This window comes from Schistocerca piceifrons, chromosome 1 (assembly GCF_021461385.2).
Source record: "Schistocerca piceifrons isolate TAMUIC-IGC-003096 chromosome 1, iqSchPice1.1, whole genome shotgun sequence".
Classification (NCBI taxonomy): domain Eukaryota; kingdom Metazoa; phylum Arthropoda; class Insecta; order Orthoptera; family Acrididae; genus Schistocerca; species Schistocerca piceifrons.
In genome coordinates this window covers 521,638,356-521,659,782 of record NC_060138.1, presented here as the reverse complement: position 1 = coordinate 521,659,782, position 21,427 = coordinate 521,638,356, and the positions used below count along the sequence as shown (strand labels likewise).

General features: G+C 39.6%; 1 pseudogene; it reads left to right on the top strand.

The window, feature by feature from the left end:
• Nucleotides 1-1,632: 1,632 nt before the first annotated feature.
• Nucleotides 1,633-1,750, top strand: LOC124723530 (annotated as a pseudogene).
• The last annotated feature ends 19,677 nt before the right edge of the window (nt 1,751-21,427 follow it).

Sequence of the window (21,427 nt, the reverse complement as noted above, 5' to 3'; positions counted from 1 at the left end):
GTTGGAGCAGCCCGACCCCCGGTCATCCTCTGCCAATGGCGTCATCGGTTGCGGTGTGGAGTGGAATGAGATCATCGCAACAGTCTTCCTGGCGTTGTCGGGTTTCTTAACCTCGGAACCGTAGCTCCTCATTTGGCGTCACGAGGCTGAGAGGAATTCCTTCCAGCCCTTCTACCAACGAAAAATCCCTGGCAGTACCGAGAATCGAACCCGGGTCCCCAGATGGCGGTCAGCTACACTGACGACTCAGCAATGGACACGGAGATAAATAGGCAGAAATATCCATTGTCGGATGACTACGCGATTGCAGAACAATCACTGGAGATAGTCGAATCCGTAAAATACGAGGGTAATCCCAAAAGTAAGGTCTCCCATTTTTTTTAATAAGTACAGAACTCTTTGTGGCAGTTGGTCACACTATTATGAACAGCGCTTCACGCGCTGTGTGTAAACATGCGCACGCCGCGCTGAGGCACTCGGTCTTGGCTTGGCAGCCGTTGAGAATGGAGCTCCCGTTGGATGTTACCGTCAAGGGCGAATTGCGCACAGTTATTCGGTTTTTGGACGCAAAGGGCACTGCACCGATTGAAATCCATCGCCAATTGACGGAAGTGTATGGTGAGTCGTGTATGGATGTCAAAAATGTTCGTAAGTGGTGTAGAGAGTTTGCAGCTGGTCGGACCGAAATTCACGACGAACAAAGGAGAGGGGGCCATCAATTTCTCAGGAGACAGTGTGGAAGGTTGAGCAAAGCATGCTTGAAGATCGGCGGATCACACTGGATGATCTCTGCACGTTGGTTGCTGAGGTTTCCCGAAACACTGCTCACAGAATTTTAACGGAAACACTGAACTACCGGAAGGTGTGCGCAAGATGGGTGCCACGCATGCTGACTGAGGACCACATGTGGTGACGAGCTGATGCTTCGCGCTCATTTCTTCACCACCTTGCAGCAGAACAGGACAACTTTCTGGACTCAACTGTCACGGGTGACGAAACCTGGGCATACCACTTTACACCTGAGACCAAGCAATAATCACGCCAGTGGCGGTATCCTTCTTTACCAAAGCCGCAGAACTACAAGTAAACGGTCTGCCGGTAAAGTCATGACAACCGTTTTTTGGTATCGAAAAGGGTTATTGTTGGTCGACTTCATGCGCACTGGGACCACAATTAACGCGGACAGGTACTGTGAGACTCTGAAAGAAACTCAAACGGGCAATTCAGAACCGGAGAAGAGGAATATTGAGCAATGGCTTACACATTCTCTATGACAACGCTCGCCCGCACATCGCTCGACAAACCGTTGCTCTCCTGCAACAGTTTCAGTGGAACATAATCACTCACCCACGCTATAGTCCTGACTTGGAACCCAGTGACTATCACCTGTTCCCTAGGTTAAAAGAACATTTGGCCGGAAAGTGATTCAGCTCCGACGACGAGGTGAAAGAAGAGGTTCATAACTTTCTGAACATCATGGCAGCAAGCTCGTACGACATGGGCATACAAAACCTGCTACAGCGTCTACAAAAATGCATCGTCATAAATGATTATGTCGAAAAATAGCTTAATGTTCAAGCTGTAAACTGATGTAAACCATTGTAGAAATAAACAGGTCTATGTACTTCTAAAGGCAACGGCCTTGCCGCAGTGGATACACCGGTTCCCGTGCGATCACCGAAGTTAAGCGCTGTCGGGCGTGGTCGGCACATGGAGGGGTGACCATCCAGGCCGCCATGCGCTGTTGCCATTTTTCGGGGTGCACTCAGCCTCGTGATGCCAGTTGAGGAGCTACTCGACAGAATAGTAGCGACTTCGGTCAAGAATACCCCCTTACGCCGGCCGGTGTGGCCGAGCGGTTCTAGGAGCTTTAGTCTGGAACCGCGCGACCGCTCCGGTCGCAGGTTCGAATCCTGCCTCGTGCATGGATGTTTGTGATGTCTTTAGGTTAGTTAGGTTTTAGTAGTTCTAAGTTCTAGGGGACTGATGACCTCAGATGTTGAGTCCCATAGTGCTCAGAGCCATTTGAACCTTTTTTATTTTTTTTTTTTTTTTTAAGCATCTTACGACCGGGAGAGCGGTGTGCTGACCCCATGCCCCTCCTATCCGCATCCTCCACCGAGGATGACACGGCGGTCGGATGGTCCCGGTAGGCCAGCCGTGGCTAGAAGACGGAGTGCTTTTATGTACTTATGAAAAAATAGAATACCTTACTTTTGGGGACACCTTCGTATGTAGGAGTCCACATACGGGACAATAGAAAGTGGACGACCACATAAAACTTATGTCAGGTAAGGTGGACACCAGACTGAGATTCATTGGAAGAATCTTGAGGAAATGTAGTCCACCCACAAGGGAGGGACCTTATTAAAATATCCTTCATCCACTACTTGTACATTGCTCGTCAATCTGGGATCTGTACTATATACACAGGAACGCCAAAGGAATGGATAGGCATGTGTATTCAAATACAGTGATACGTATACAAGCCAAATATGGCACTGCGGTCGACAACGCCCATATAAGACAACAAGTGTCTGGTGCAGTTGTTGGATCTGTTACTCCTTCTGCAATGGCTAGTTATGAAGACATTGGACTGTTCATGACTGGAAACATGCTGCCTGGTCGGACGAGTCTCGTTTACAAATTGTATCGAGTGGATGGACGTGTACGGGGGCGGAGACAACCTCATGAATCCATGGAACCTGCGTGGCAGCAGCGGACTGTACAAGCTGGTGGAGGCTCTTTAATGGTGTGGGGCGTGTGCAGTTGGAATGATATGGGACCCCCGATACGACTAAATGCTACTCTGACAGGTGACACGTACTTAAGCATCCTGTCTGATCATCTACATCCATTCATGTCCAGAGTGCAATCCGACGAACTAGGGCAATTCCAGCAGGACAATGCGACACAACACACGTCCAGAATTGATACAGAGTGACTCTAGGAACACTCTTCTGAGTTTAAACACTTCCGCTGGTCATCAAACTCCCCAGACATGAACATTATTGAGCATATCTGGGATGCCTTGCAATGTGCTGTTCAGAAGAGATCTCCACGTACTCTTACGGATTTATGGACAGCCCTGCGGGATTCATGGTGTCAGTTCCCTCCAGCACTACTTCAGATATTACTCGAGTCCATGCCACGTTATGTTGCCGCGCTTCTGAGTGTTCGCGGGGGCCCTACACGATATTAGGCAGGTGTACCAGTTTCTTTCTTCAGTGTAAGATGGGTAGAGGAAATAGAAAAGATTTAAAGGAGGTCAGCGTGTTTCATTACAGGTTCATGTAACAAGCACCAAAGCGTCACTGAGGTGTTCAGACAAATCTACTGACAAACGCTGAGAGGTTTATTTCTGGATTAAGACGTGGTTTACTGTTAAAGTTCCGAGAGCGTACGTTCCTAGACGAGTCAAACAATATATTGCTCCCACCCTCCCCACGAACGTAAAATTAGAGAGATCGATCTCACACGGAGGCCTACCAACAACCGATCCTCCCGGGAACCATTCGCTACTGGAACAGGGAAGTTAGGAACTGACAGTGCTACATGAAGTATCCTCTGCCACATACCGTAGTGTGGATTGTGGAGTAATATACAGATGTAAATAGAGGTAGGTTTTCTCGTTAGCGAGTGCCAGAAAATAAATTCACCGGAAGAGGAAGTATGCTAAACACGTTGTGTTTTGCGAGTACTAGCGACACACTCTGGCATCACATCGGGTAGCACTAAGTATCTAAGTTTGGACAACTTGTTTGATATCGTGGTAACTTCGCTTGCGGGCCACGGCAACTCAATATTAACTCCAAATTCTAGTAGTGATCATGTTTGTATGTAAAGTCGAATAAAATTTGTTGCAGTTAGCTTTCTGGTGAAGCCTTTAAAATGTTACTATTTATGTTTTAACTATGACCCAGTAGATATCATCTATGTATTCAAAATATTTCTTTGAACTCTTCACTAGACTATGCCACTGTTTCTATGTTTCGATACAGTGTATTGATACGTGAAACTGTTTCAGTGTTTCGAAACGGCTATGTTTCACTGTTTCGAAACAGTGGTATTTCATTCCGCTCTGTCTCGGATAGTGAGACCAGATTCGATCTCGAGCCAGACACAGAAACTGTTTCGTTGTTTCAAAATAACGCTGTTTCAGTCCACTTGTGCTTGGAACGGACTAGTTGTATCGAAACAGTGATGTTTCACTCCGTTCCGTCTCGGACGAGATTCAGGCACGACGCAGATACTGAACACGTTTAACATACCACTTCATGAAACACTTTCAAGAGTGTCTAAATCTTTTTGACACACAACAGTATGAAGCGTAAGATTTACGAAAACAAAGCTTCGTCTTGTTACTTTAAATCTGTCTTGATTGTAAATTTTTTTTATTATTCATATGACCGGTTTCGGTTCATTCAGAACCATCTTCAGATCTGATATTTAAGTTACAGGAGTAACCCGTCCAATTCAGCAACTGAAACCGGTCATATGACTAATAAAAAAAATTTGCAATCAAGACGGATTTAAAGTAACATTATAAAATCACTGATTGCTGTTATCCCATAAGACATTATGTCTGTTTTTGAAAAGCTTCGTTTGTAATTGACTGCCCTATTCCGAAATGGTGTAATATCTCCTTCATAAACACTAACAAACAATAAAATAACGTACACTATTCGCATTCAAAATAATTACAGTGTGAAAAACATTGTAAAATGACACATCTCTTATAACATACGCTTCTCTGTTCATGTACAGTAATCATGTTAAAAAACGGAAGTAAACCTGCAACGTTTTGAATAAGAACAAGGGTGTGGAGTGGCAGTTTTTAGACATAAACATAAATTGGATGTAGTATACTTGCAAGCAGTTTCATTGACGGATCATTGATGGTGTAATGGTGAACGGAAAGGGCTGGGAAGCATGCTGGACTGATAGTAACGGTTCGAAACACCTTGGGGGACGAAAACTTTTTGTCTTATATTTTGTTATTTATTTGAATTACGTGGCGTTATTTGAGTCTATGGTCAATGTACCTATTCTTCATAATGATTCCTTCTATGTGCATGGAAATTAGTAGGACGGGTATATTAGTATTATCCATACTAACGGAATGTGGGAGTCCCAGCAGCGTGTCCGTTGTTTCTGCAGCTTGCTCCCGCCTCCAGTTCTGTTCGTGTTACTTCTTCTGTCTTCAGCTATGGCGTTACGAAGCCCAGTGAGAGATTATTTTATGAAGATGAATCCTGAGAAAATTAAAAGTAACTTGTGCTCGGCAGTGTTGCCCTTTAAAAGTAGTTCAACTTCTTGCTGAAACAAACATTTGCGACATAAGTATCCAACAGTTAATTTAGGTGAAACTCGTTCGAAACCAGTTTTTATGAATCTGGGCAGTGACGAAGCCGGTTCAGTTTCCACAGCACTGTTCAGGAGTCTGCCATTTCAGTGCCTGTGCGTCAACATGAACAATCTGTGCAAGAATTACCCGGCACTTCCACCGGTTCTGTTCTGGGTAAGTGTGGTAGACGATCAAAGTTTACTGGATCTGCATCATGACCACTGCCGTCATCCAAATGAGCCAAAATAGACGAACAGATCGTAAGGCTTGTTGAAGAATATCTTCCATTTAATGTAGTTGAGAGTGTAGAGTTTGGAAAAATTACTGATCTATTAAATGAAAACTATGTAACTCCCAGTAGAAAAACACTCTCCAACTGTTTACTCTCTGAAGTGTTCGACAACACACTAGTGTGAGTAAGATCTGCAATGCAAGCTACATCCTAGACCTGCATTACGACTCATGGATGGACATCTGTGAAAAATGAGAATTATATTCCAGTGAGCGCTCATTTCATTGATGAAAATTGCAATCTGAAGTCGTATTTGCTATCTACGTAGTTTTAAATTCCATGACAAGCATACAGCTGAAAACATTTCCAGTCAGTTACAAAACGTGACATCAACTTGGGATAGTACCAATAAAATTGTAGCTTGCACTACAGATAATGCACCTAACATGGTGAAGACACTGATGACGTGCAAATAGTGGCATGTACCTTGCTTTACTCATACACTGAATTTAATTGTGCAAGCAGTCCTTGGTCCAATTACACACACATGGACAAAAGTGAATTCAATAGCTGAATTTTTCAAAAGAAGTCCTGGAGCACTTGAGAAATTACACGATATTCAGAAGCAAATGGGCATGTGGTATGAGATGAAATTCCACGTATGAAATGTTTGACAGGCTTTGCAAACTACCCTTGTCATCCTCAATGTGGATTCACAAACAAAACTGTCCAATGAAGACTGGTCAGTTATTGAAAAGTCTTATGAAATACTATCTCCTTTCGAGCAAGTCACAAAAGAAATGAGCATCAAAAGAAATATAACCTTCTCAAAAGTTGTCTTATTAAGCAAAGGTTTACAAAGTCATTGTCTGAGACTGAAAAACTCAGATACAGCAATGAAGCCATTAATACAGTAATTGCCAAACTTGAGGATGGAATCTGTACCCGCCTGCTTCAAACGTTCGCAGATAAAGCAACTGCTTGTGAAGCAACATCATTGGATCCTCGCCTCAGAGAGCATGAGCAGCGATTAAAAGAAACAAAAGATGCCATATTTAATAAGTGCTGTGCAATACGACAGAAAACCACTCGGTGTTCTACAGACAATCTACCATCAGCCAAACCAGTTGTGGTGAACACATTCAACTCTAGCAGTGGCAACATTTGACAAGATCTTGACAAAGCTATAGGAGGCTTGATCCAAAGTGTAGACAACGCACGTGCTGCAAGTATAGTCGAGCTGGATAGTTATATGAAGGTGCCACTGATACACAGATCACAAGATCCATTTATGTGGTGGAAAGAAAATCATGTGTTGTTCCCTATGCGGTTTGAAACAATGAAACGACGTCTTTGTATTATGGCCACCTCACTTCCATGTGACCGTATATTTTGAAAGCAGGGGCAAACAATTGAAACACGTATGTAACGCAGCAGCGATGGCGAGGCATTGTAGCATCTGTGACCAGAGAGTTTGCGCTTGACCGCGCGAGTGTTGCGAGCGGTTCTCAGTCAGTAGTAGTCGTTGCTCAGTCTGTTAGTAGCTGTAGGCCAGTGCAGTAGTAGTCGTTGCGAGTCTAGCAGTACAGTAGTCGTTGCGAGTAGCAGTCGGTCAGTCGTTGCGAGTCTGTCAGTTCAGTCGTTGCGAGTCTGTAGCTCTGTCTAGTTGAGAGCAGTACTCAGTCTGTAGTCGTCATGCAGAGCGGTCGGTCAGTAGTAGCAGCCCAGTGCGGTTGTGTGATGTAGGCGGTCGGCAACACTGGTCAAGATGAGGAATAAGGTATACTGTTAATTAATATAATCATTAGATAATGAAAAATTTTATTTATTGTAATTATTCTCCAACAAGTCTCCCAATAATAATTTTTTATTTCAAAAGCATTTTCTCAAAAATTTAATTTTTTTATTGAACTCAAGATTTCGTTGCACTTCCCATTTCATTCCACTTTTTTTTGAAGAAAAATTCCACTAAAATCACAAAAAAAGAGAATATTATTATTTGCAATGCAGTTCCTCCAAGCGGTGCGCAACAACAAGAGCAGATATGTGACATCCATTTATTCTGAGGTAAGACTTTAATTCTGATTGTTTTTACACAGGGCCAAAGACCGATATTTCGGTTTAATTGAATTTTCTTGTCACTGAATGGACTTTAATTTTTCATGAGGAATTTATATTTGAGTCAGATTGCGAATTTCACGTTTTTGGTTGCCATTGTCAGCACATTTCATTGTGGCCAGGTTACGCATAGAGCAATGTCCATCAGCATTTCTAATTAATATCGTCCTTTTCTTATAAAATTTTTGTGGGGAGGTTACACTTGGCGACGCCCAGTCCAGGATCGTACTTCGTTGAGAGTCTTTTGAACAACAGTCAGATATCTGCTCTTGTTTGCTTAGATATAATTAGGATTTAGTGCAACGCTTTTAATAATATTGTGGCTTTCTCTCTACAGGTCAACGGCAATTTGTTGCTTTGTTGTATTTGTGTGTTGCTTTTGCATTGTGTTGATTTGTTTTGTGAAAAATTTTGACTATTGTAAAAATGCCGCGAAAGACTGTGAATAGTGTATCGCGAAGTATTGTGAATGAAATTACCGACTTAAACAACGTGACCGATAGTAATTGTGATACGCAACGTAATGATGTCAATCCTGCGTTCACTAACAATCAGTGCATTCCAACCACTAATGATGACTTTCACCTTAATGATGAACAAACGAACTCAATTGTCTCATCTGTTAACTTGACGACAATTGATGACGCGGAGCGCTCTATTGTAATGAGCGCTGCAGAGCCTAACACACCCGATTTGGAAAACCCAAGTAACGAACAGACAAATTTGTCTAATGAAAATGAAGAGGATACACAAGGTACGACAGATTTATTTAATTCCGAAACAATGACTGATAGTATACATTTGACTGGCAAACCTTTTTCTACAATACAGAATAACCAAATGGTTACAGTAAACGAGACAATTCCAGATCCACCACTAAACAGCGCAGAGAATATAAACGCTAATTTTGACTTGGTACGAATTATGACAAGTTTGATACAACAGCAAAGTGAGAAAATAAACAACAATTTCAAGCAACAATTTAGTGAACAGGATAAAAAATTTAATAAAATTAACGAAAAACTTGACAATAATGACAAAAACAAGACAAACTTAGTGAACAAATTAGAGACGTTGCCGCGCAGTGCCATGACACTAAGGAACAGTTGCGCGTGGAAATTGAGGCTTGTTCACGAAAAAATAGCGAAGAAATTAAATCTGTTGCGCAAGAATTAAGAGAAATGCAAACAGTCGCAACAGAAACACTCAGAGACGAAATTAGCGGAGTCGCTAAACAATGCTCTGAAAAAGCTGCACAATTACGGGACGAGTTTAAAGCAATGACGGTAGAACTTTCGCGCACTATGGACGCAAAGATAGACGCGAAATTCGAACAGCAGAACACTCAGATTAACGAGCGCTTTAGTCAGCACATACAGAACAGTAATACGCGTTTCCGCAGATTTATTCAGGATCAAAACAAAGTAAAACGACAAGTCATGGAAACAATCACTGCACAAAGACAAGAGGACAAACGTAAAATATTCGCGAAAGCGAAGACGTATGTAGACAATAATATTACTACAGTGTCCGACAAAATTAATACCATAGAACAATTGAACGCGGAATTACGGGATGAAATTTCTGACCTTAAATCAAAAACAGATACACACACAGTAAATATTCAAACAGTGACAGATAGATTCGAACAATTAGATCTAACACAGGATTGTGATGTTATCAAAGCTGATGTTAAAAAACTGAGCGAAACTACGCGCAAGTTGCAAAAACAGATTAATGCGTCTGATTCTAAAACCGATGATCAGGTTAAAATACTGACTGAAAAATGTGATGAATTGGCCAGTCGTATTGATGTTATCGAAAATACTAATGACAATAAATCAGACGATACTGCACCGGTTTCATTTAACCAAACACCTGAATTTCAAAATTTACAGCAGACAATTAATGAGATCGATTCATCTAACAACACGTTACGTAGGAAGTTATCAAATTTACAACAAGAAGTAACAGAGATGAAAAACATTTCAGTCAATAACATTCCACAACAGACTCCACTTTACGAGCATTTGTCAGACTCACGCAGCGCGTGTCATGTGAGCAATTTACAGAGACTACGAGACGTAAAATCCGAAAAGCCACGCGACTTAAAATCTGAAAAGCTACTCAACTTGAAATCCGAAATGACACAGACGAACAGATTCAAACACAAAGCCGAACGTGTTTTCAAATTCAATGATGAGAACGTTGATTATAAGCAATTTGCATTTGTAAGAAAATGTAAAGAATTTAATGATGACAGAACACAGGTACACGCTTTGAGCTGTATACGACAATTTGTTTTTGTACTTTCACCGCTATTGCCTGTAATGCAGAAGCTAGCTTTGAACCTGAGGCGACAATTTGCTATTGTATTTTCATCAGCATTACGTTTTATGCAGAAACTGGAATTTGCTAGAATACAGCGATTTACTTTTGGAATTTTACCGCTATTGCTTGCAACACAAAAGCTAAAATTTATTTGCAGTGCGTAATAGACCTCAGGGGATTCATTACGCTTTAATGAATATGTGCCGTAGCGAGCATAGGGCCCCGAGCTGTAGTAGTGCTGTTTCATCTTTAGTTTTCTGCACTGCTGCCTTCTCTTCTACTATCCTTTATATCTATCAAAACAGCTCTTTAACTATTGCTCTTTGTAGTATTAAGAAATATTGTACTGAAAACCCGATATGACAAAACTTTTACCGAATGTGACAATATTCAGTAGGCACTCCCGTAATGACAACTACCGCCATAACTTAAATAACAGATAAAAATCGTAATCATCAGTATGTGTAAAATTAACAGCAAACGCATTTTTTGGGAACAATAGACGTTTTCCACCACAATAGCATGAAAGTCAGCCGCTTAGCATACGTAACCAACAATGCAGTCTACAAGGTCAACCAGGCTTTAATGTTCCGCCACGTGCACGTATAGTCCCAGATCCAACAAATAGTAATGCACGGCAGCAAGGAAACAACTATGTACAAAGAAGACAGTATTTCAACTCGTATCGCAATACACCGTATAGGAATTACTATCATGACAGACGTAAAAAAAAAAAAAAAAAAAAAAAAATTATGAGCACAATTTTCAGCGTACATTTAATAACAGTCGATCTTATGAGCAGCAACAACATCAGCAACAACATATTATGATGAATGAAACAGACAATAGGTGTCATCTATAGCGTAACACGTCAATAAGAAATAATAGAGCAGTTCATATAGTGGATATGCCACAACATTCTCCCGTAAATAATAGCACGTACGATAGATTTTAACCAGATACAGCACAGATTGCATATTACAGTAACGCAAACATTACTTTTGACACGCAGAATTTTGTTCACGAGAATGTTATTTGAAACATGCTTTGTTGAATGCTCCACTTTTATCGCACCCAGATCTTACGAGAAATTTTTCCATTGCTACCGACAGTTCCAACACCGCTTTAGGCGTACATATTTTCCAGGAAATTGAAGAAGATGGTTCAATAGTAATCAAAAACATCGCATTTGCAAGCCGCATTCTGTCACCTGCTGAGCGAAATTATTCCGTTACAGAATTAGAAACATTATGTGTTGTATGGGCTTTTACGAGATTTCGGCACTTTCTTTATGGCAGACATACCACCGTCTACACAGACCACAGAGCAATACAATTTTTACTTTCGGCCAAATTCACGCATGATAGATTAAGCAGATGGAAACTATATTTGCAGGAATTTAATTTTACAATAGTTCACATTCCTGGCACACAAAATGTTATAGCAGACGCACTATCGCGTTCTCTCGGCAACAATCAGCAAGACGTAGCAACCAACTTCTGCAAAACAAATTTCAGTGTCATGTACATTCAGCAAGTTGCTTTTGAAAATTTTATTTCATCGTCATTACAGGACATAGCACAAGAGCAAAATAAAGACAATGTGTGGAAAGAAATTAAACACCTTTGGCTAGATAAGAATAATGTTACGATTAGAAACCACTACACTGTGCGCAATGACATTCTGTTTCGCCGCTCTCATCCTGACAGCAACAATTGGTTATTATGCATTCCTGACGAACTGGCTAACAAATTAATTTGGTACACTCATTTAAGCTACGCACATTACGGAGCACGAAAATGTTTTCTTATACTGAGACAGAACTGTTATTTTGCCAACATGGAGAAACGTATACGACGAGTTTTAGCGTTTTGTAAAATTTGCCAGAAAGCTAAATCAGACACCACTTCACATATTCCTCCATTATATCCCATTATACCTGTTAAATTAAGACATATGGCCGCTGTAGATATTTTTGGTCCGATTCCCAGAACTAACAGAGGTTTTTGCTACATCTTTGTCGCTGTTGAGCTCACTTCAAAATTTGTTACTTTCACTCCGTTACGCAAAGCTACTGCTAAAACTGTTTCAAATGCATTTGTAAAACATTTTCTATCTCATGTAGGGCATGTAATGAAAGTAATTTCTGACAATGGATCTCAATTTCGTAGTAGCGTATGGACACGCATGTTACGAGCCAGAAACATTTCTCCGATCTATATATCCAAGTACCACGCTTCTTCGAACCCTTGTGAAAGATTAATGAAGGAAATTGGTAAACTGTGTAGAATATACTGCCACAAAAGACATATTGATTGGGATACACACATACTCTCATTCCAAGATGTAATTAATTCCATTCCAAATGAATCCACTATGCTATCTCCGACTGTTATACTGAAAAACGTTGAACCACCGAACAAAATTAAAGAATTAATAGAATTTCCCAAAAGTCGTCGCCTACGACACCACGAAATAATTGACATTGCGCTGAAGAACATCAAACGTGCCGCAGAGCGCCGGAGAAGACAGCAAAAACAGGTTTGTACACGCCGCGACTTTCACGTTGGACAGAAGATACTAGTACGTACACACTATTTATCCAGCAAATTAAAAGGTAAGTGCAGTAAATTTGAACTTCTATACGCAGGTCCATATCGGATTCGCAGTATCCCTCACCCCAATGTTGTACACGTCGAAACTTTGAGAACCAGAAAATCGAAAGGCAATCACCATATCTCAAACATTAAACCGTTTATTGAGTGAAACCACTGTATGATTCAACACACTATGATGTCATTTACTAATGCAATTAATTCACCTAACTAATTACTGATGATTATCGTATTTTTTCTTGGCAAGTGCCCGGCAAGGTAAGGTTAGCAGGTCGCTTTTCTTGTCGTTACACATCAGACCGTGCACATTTTCCACTTTTTTTGTGTATATGATTGTACTCCAGTTTTGTTTGTATGTATTGTGAAATAGTTAAGATATAACACACACCAGTCGACTTTGACATTTTTTTGCCCTATGACATCTCAACATCGTGACTGTTTTACATTTTTTTTTGCTACTGCATTGTATTATTCTGTGTACATTTTTGCATCTGAACACTGTCAATGTTTTTGACATATTACGTTTTCTGTCATGTTATGCTGTAGGGTTAATTATGTTACCATAAACCAGTCATTATCTAGTGGGTATATGATTTAAATGCAGGACATTAATCTTTGTTCATCAATTTCAGAAAGGAATGATGATTCTAAGAAATAAATTTAACATAAATGGGAATTTCACCTGCGGAATAAACGAAAGGAGATGCAATAACTTTATGAGGAAGAGTAAATGGATCAGGATTAACAAACATTAACAAGAATATACTATACTCATCACAGAATAGCAGTCTTAACTAATTTTTTCTTTCAGAATACAAGGTGATTGATGCAGGCTGTCAGACTGAACTACACATCTTAGTTTTAGTGATGAAATATGCTAGAGATAAGGAATAGTTATGAAATGAGTAATGAAGTGATTTTTTGCAGATGATAATGAATACTGATGAATAATGATGAAGGAAATGGTATTATGAATAATGAAGTTTTTCTTTACAGGTGATGATAATGGTGAAGTTATGATGATATGGATAATGAAGTTTCTTTACAGATGAGAATAATGTTGAAGTAATGTATTTATGTTATGTAGTTATTTAAGTATTTGTTGCAGTTTGTTTTGACAGCAGGTGTTATATTGCATAGTAGGATGACTGAAAGTTTTGGAAAGGACAGCTATGGAACACATTTTTATACACACTTCACTGCCTGTTAATTCGAAGTTCACTACTTTTCAGCATAGTGTGCGTTTCTTCTTTCAGGTCAATAATCCGTTTTTGTAATTTTTCCAGGAGAAGTTTTTTCATGATACTTACTAAACCTGTTACTTATTATACCTGTTCTAGTACTTGCATTTTTATATTTTTACCCATTTGTGTCTATCGTTTATAAATGTGATCACATGTACTGCCTTGTTACATAATCTTGCTACAGCTGACTCATGACGAATGACGTTACCTATCCTCATTTGCTGCAATAGGTCAAAAGCAAATAGTGTTATGTTTCGGCAATTAATTATCGATCCCAACGCAATGCATTGCTACCAAAAAAAAAAAAATGTGTATTACCAGTCCCACATAATGTCACTAGTTTATGATAATTCTGAATAATACTGATCAACTCTGAATAGCATGTCACTTGATTAATGACCTCTTAATGAGACTATATTCAAAATGATGCTTTGTCACTAGCTAATAACTGCCACTGTTTATTGTAATGATACCACTTATAATGCCTGTGATTATTAATGATTTGCCTGTAATTAACTGATTTTAATAATGACTTTGTAATGGTCTGAATACTACTGAAGGAGGAACACTGTTTATTGTAATGTTACCACTTATAATGCTTGTGATTACTAATGATTTGACTAATTAACTGATTTTAATAATGACTTTGTAATGGTCTGAATACTACTGAAGGAGGAACACTGTTTATTGTAATGTTACCACTTATAATGCTTGTGATTACTAATGATTTGACTGTAATTAACTGATTTTAATAATGCCTTTGTAATGATCTGAATACTACTGAATGAGGAACACTGTTTATTATAATGAGTACTTGTAATGCCCATGATTATTAATGCTATGACTGTAATTAACTGATTTTTAATAATGACTTCGTAATAATCTGAATAATACTGAATGATGATTTTATTCAATACTTGCTGGCCACTGAGTGCCAATAATTAATGTCACTCCACGAATTGTTATTAATTATGCCATTGATTAGCTCTTGTTTCCAATGTTGATACTTTGTTGTTGGAAATGAATGTGACTGTTTCATAATGCTTTGTAATTAGGAAAAGACTAATGATTCTTAATAGATTGGAATGACACATAATTAATTAACTATGGTACTGTTTAATAATGCTTTGTAATTAATTAAGGCTAATAATTCTTACTATATTGAAATGACAAATGATCAATTAATTAACGGTAATTAGACAAATGATTAATTAACGACAAATAATTAATTAACTGTAATTAGACAAATGATTAATTAACGACAAATGATTAATTAACTGTAATTAGGAAAAGGCTAATGATTATTGGAATGACAACTGATTAATTAACTGTAATTAGGAGAAGGTTAATGATTCTTAATTATACTCTGTAACTGAAAATAATGCATTTATTTCATAATGCTTTGTAACCAGGAAAAGAAGGCTACTGATTCTATGTACAACAATTAATGAACATTTTTCTGTAATACTACATACTTGGTACAGAAATGTTCAATAACTGGGCTATGAATGCCACAAACTACTAATTAAGTCTGTAATTGTCAATATTATGTGACTTGATGTCCTTCACCTCATAAGCTGACTACCCTGAATTACTGCAATGTCCATTTGTCCTGTTTATCCCAGTGATCATGGAGCACTATATTTGGTTTTGCACTAATTCTACGTTGGTGTGCCTTGTAAGAGTGTGGTGTTGACACGACATGCTGTCCACCACCATGAGCGATGAAGACATTATTATGGTCCCACTGTTTGGTGTACCTAATGTACTGCCAAAATGAAAACATGGAACATTACTACGACAGTTCAGTGTCTTTGCTACACTGATAAATTCTGATGGGAAAAGATCTTCAAGTTGTGTCACTTGGTGTTGTACTTCTGTGGAAAGATATGGACTTTCAGAGCAGCTGTGTGCAATCTAAAGTGCTACAACCATGATGCAATCCTTCCCTTTCCTATCCTGATTCTTGTCACATAAAAAAAAAAAAAATTTTTTTTGGTAACATCATTTATGTTCATAGGTTATACATTTTTCGATTCGCTGAACTCCAATGCGAGTACACTTATGTCACTTGTCAACATAATATTTTTTGCCAGTCTGTTCATTTGTTCTGAATATGCTAAAGAATTTTCAGTGCCTGTGCACTTTATTATCTGTCAAATAATTTGTATATACTTTTTTCTGATTTGCTACTATGTTTAGTATTCACATTTTGTCTTTGTCTGATATATTTTGTACTTAGTGCGTGTGCACAACATTTAAATATTCTGTAAGTTGTAGGATTTTGTTAATTAAAGAAAAATTTTGCCGCGATTGGCAAGTCCAAATGACTCACCATCGCTGCCAAATTTTTGCCCCCCCAGTGGAGGGTTATGAAACACGTATGTAACGCAGCAGCGATGGCGAGGCATTGTAGCATCTGTGACCAGAGAGTTTGCGCTTGACCGCGCGAGTGTTGCGAGCGGTTCTCAGTCAGTAGTAGTCGTTGCTCAGTCTGTTAGTAGCTGTAGGCCAGTGCAGTAGTAGTCGTTGCGAGTCTAGCAGTACAGTAGTCGTTGCGAGTAGCAGTCGGTCAGTCGTTGCGAGTCTGTCAGTTCAGTCGTTGCGAGTCTGTAGCTCTGTCTAGTTGAGAGCAGTACTCAGTCTGTAGTCGTCATGCAGAGCGGTCGGTCAGTAGTAGCAGCCCAGTGCGGTTGTGTGATGTAGGCGGTCGGCAACACTGGTCAAGATGAGGAATAAGGTATACTGTTAATTAATATAATCATTAGATAATGAAAAATTTTATTTATTGTAATTATTCTCCAACAAGTCTCCCAATAATAATTTTTTATTTCAAAAGCATTTTCTCAAAAATTTAATTTTTTTATTGAACTCAAGATTTCGTTGCACTTCCCATTTCATTCCACTTTTTTTTGAAGAAAAATTCCACTAAAATCACAAAAAAAGAGAATATTATTATTTGCAATGCAGTTCCTCCAAGCGGTGCGCAACAACAAGAGCAGATATGTGACATCCATTTATTCTGAGGTAAGACTTTAATTCTGATTGTTTTTACACAGGGCCAAAGACCGATATTTCGGTTTAATTGAATTTTCTTGTCACTGAATGGACTTTAATTTTTCATGAGGAATTTATATTTGAGTCAGATTGCGAATTTCACGTTTTTGGTTGCCATTGTCAGCACATTTCATTGTGGCCAGGTTACGCATAGAGCAATGTCCATCAGCATTTCTAATTAATATCGTCCTTTTCTTATAAAATTTTTGTGGGGAGGTTACACAATAACAGACAGATGATCCCGTCTAAAAATGGTTCAAATGGCTCTGAGCACTATGGGACTTAACTTCTGAGGTCATCAGTCCCCTAGAACTTAGAATTACTTAAACCTACCTAACCTAAGGACATCACACACATCCATGCCCGAGACAGGATTCGAACCTGCGACCGTAGCGGTCGTGCGGTTCCAGACTATAGCGCCTAGAACCGCTCGACCACCCCGGCCGGCGATGATCCCGTCTTTCAAGTACCAAAAATGATATTTCTAAACTACAACTTAGAATAGGCACAGTAGATCTACTCAGAAATGAAACCGTAAAATTTCAGTTGATTTTGTTCTTCTCTGGACAATGTGCGCTTAATTTGTATTTGACTATATTTCTCATATTTGTTGCACATAGAAGACACTTGCGTATTTGCTCACCATTCAGTGAGTTTAATTTTTTAAAGTATGGTATTTATTTACGTTTTGAGAATAATTATCTGATTTATGTTTGAGTATGTTTGCATGTTTATTTTTGTAAATGTGCTGTTGTTTGTTATTACACTATAGGCATCTTAATACTTGTGTAACATCAATAATTCTCCGGCAGATCAACACTGGTACTTCGATACCTTGGTTTTTCGCGGTCAGATATTGTGATAAAAATTGCATTTCAAAAGCAACTTAACTTCATCTCTGATTTCCTCGGGAGGTTTATAATGAAATGGTAATACAGGGAGAGTCAAAAGTCCTTGCACGCCGTCATAAGTAAGAAGATTAAAGAGAAAATTGAAATGTAATGATGGGAACATAGGTTTGATGTGGGGCCGCAACTTTTGGAGTGAATGTCATTCATGATCGCAATCTTGAAGTCCGCCATTTTGGATTCAAGTTATTTTTTTTTTAATGGGAAGGGGTGTGTATGACACATCAAATAACACTCTCCTGAGCTCTGGAATTGAATGGTGTAATTTGTTTTTGTCTATCTTTTACAGGTTAGAGGTTATTAATGTTCAAAGTTGGGAAATTACCTTCATACCGACTGCTACAACACATGTTCTACATGTTGTCCATCCCGTGCAATGCACAACTGTAGTCGCCGCAACCATTCTGACTGCAGTTTGGTCACAGGCGTGTTTTATGTGTTCCTCTAGGTGTCTCAAATCACGGATGCTCTCAGCATACACTATCAGATGAAGATGTCTCCATAGATAAAAATCAAGGGGCGTTAAGTCAGATGATTTGGGCGGCCACTACACGGGACCACGGCGACCTATCCACTTCCCTGGCAGTTGTTCAAAAAATGGTTCAAATGGCTCTGAGCACCATGGGACTTAACATCTATGGTCATCAGTCCCCTAGAAATTAGAACTACTTAAACCTAACTAACGTAAGGACATCACACAACACCCTACACCAATGCCATAGTGTGGAGGGGCTCCATCGTGCTGAAAATAAGATGGGAAAATGCCGTCAGCGTTCACTGTGGAAGGGAACACAAGGTCCTGCAGCAGCATCAGATACTGTGGTGCAGTTAAGGTGTTGTAAAATGGTCCAACGATGCGGGTGTCCCATATTCCACACCACACCATCACCTTCGCTGGACTATTCTCGAATTGGGGCAACTCAGTTCGGATTTGCATCTCTCCAGTATCGACAATTATGTCGATTAACCTCCCCGTTCAAAGTGAAATACGCCTCGTCGCTGAACAGTATGCCCTTGGCAAACGAAGGATCCAGTTCGTGTTGTTCAGTAGCCCACAGGCAGAACTCCAACCGGCGATCAGGGTCATCCTCGTTAAGTTGATGTTGCATCTGCAGATTGTAAGGATGCCACTTATTGGTGTGAAATGTCCTGACAACGGAGGTTTGGCTTATTCCACATGCTAGGGCCACACGACGGGTACTCCGTTTAGGACTTTTCACAAACGACGCAACAACGGCAGTTGCAGTTTCCTCATTGGTGGCAGTCCTTGGTCGCCCACTACGGTGCCCTATCGTGAACAGAGTCCGTCTCCCGGAATTTGGTGATCACGTGAGCCACTGTACCGTGCGATACCGATTCTCTGTCTGGGTGCCGTCTGTTGTAGTCAGCTGCTATTGTTCAAATGTATGAAATCTTATGGGACTTAACTACTAATGTCATCAGTCCCTAAACTTACACACTACTTAACCTAAATTATCCTAAGCCGACCGGAGTGGCCGTGCGGTTCTAGGCGCTACAGTCTGGAGTCGAGCGACCGCTACGGTCGCAGGTTCGAATCCTGCCTCGGGCATGGATGTGTGTGATGTCCTTAGGTTAGTTAGGTTTAATTAGTTCTCAGTTCTGGGCGACTGATGACCTCAGAAGTTAAGTCGCATAGTGCTCATAGCCATAAATTATCCTAAGGACAAACACACACACCCATGTTCGAGGGAGGACTCGAACCTCCACCGGAAACAAGCTGCTATTGTTCGGTAGCTGCGTTCCCCTGATATAAGGATGATTTCGAGCTTTTTTTCACGTGTCAGACCCATTTTAGATCACCTGGAACAAAGAGAGACATGAGCCGGTACCAAGGTAACTTTGAACATTAATAACTTCTAAACTGTACAAGATAGACAAAAACAAATTACACCACTCAATTCCAGAGCTCGAGCGAGTGTTATTTGATGTGTCATACACACCCCTACTCATTTTAAAAAAATGACTTGAATCCAAAATGGCTGATTTCAAAATGGCAGCCATAAATTTCATTCACTCTAGAAGTTGCGGCCCCATGTCAGACGTATGTTCCCATCATCACAATTCAATTTTCCCTTTAATCTTCCAACTTATGAAGGTGTCCAAGAACTTTTGACTTATATCTGCTTGCTGTGAGTACTTGAGGGAACTTCATATCAAACTCCACATCAAATCCATCAAAAAAACTTCTTCAGCAAGAACTGTAAGTGGTGTGGAGCCAAATATGCCATGATATAGGTACCAGAAAGGCATTACACTTATGAATTCTTTTAAATTTTAGTCTGGATTTTATACTTCAAGGAAACATACCAATCTCTGCAGTTTAGTTACACTGGAATGTTTTAACACGTTTTCCATTTCTATCAAGTGTACATCTTATGAGCTGTATCCAGCTAACTTGTGAATGTTTGATGAAAAACTGCCATACTTGAACATTATGCTATATGTTCCCATCTGTTATGGTAATTTTTTGATCTGTGTGCACCAGTCACTTTGCACCCTGCTCTGTGTAACAAAGAATGAAAAATTTAACTGTAAGTAAGAAAAATGTAAGTGACACACTCATAAATGTTAATTCAGTGCCTCACTTCCCATAATGCTATCTCAATAAATTATACCTCACGATATGCCTTTTCAAGAGCATATACAGATCATCACTCATAATACCTATCAAAATTAAGCACTAGAGTATAGGGGAACCAGTTTGGCAAAATCCGTTATGTCAAACATACAAAATCTGTCCTCAGCCAATTGGAAAGTATGAAAGTCACATGACGAGAAAGCAGCACATTTGCTGCAGAAAATACGAAACTGCCAAGAAAGTGAGTTTCATACTTTCTACGATATGATTGGCGCTCTCGCACCTCATTTACGTTTTTACGATAATATTTATACTGTAGACACTTAGGATAATATAATGTGAAGACCTATACAACCACAAAACACAAACTGTTTCACTGTTTCGAAACAGCATTTCGAAACGTAACATTATACTATTTCATTTGTTTCGAAACAGTTATGTGTTTCACTATGCCCATCTCTACTCTGCACACACTTCCCTTCAGCATCGATTCAAACACGAATATATTACATTTTCATGTCACACGTGATATGTATACAAACAATTTGTGATGAACCGTAACATTATAATATTTCATTTGTTTCGAAACAGTTATCTGTTTCACTATGCCCATCTCTACTCTGCACACGCTTCCCTTCAGCATCGATTCAAACACGAGCATGTTACATGTTCAGGTCACACGTGATAGGTATACAAACAATTTGTGATGAACCGTATACTATAATAAGATTTGGTTCCTCTGCGACGAATTATTAATGCCGAGTGTGGTATAAACTGCCTGCGAGAACTAAATGTTCCGTGATACGGACGCATCTCTCTGGAATAAGTAAGCAAAGATGTATATTTGAGGACACTCTGTGTGAAGCGATTGCAGAGATCGGATGTGTTTTATGTTGGAGAGGTTTTGCTATTGTTGTGCGACGCTATTAAGCTCCACAAGAATGTTTAGTTAGTCAATGGCACAATAAACAAATTC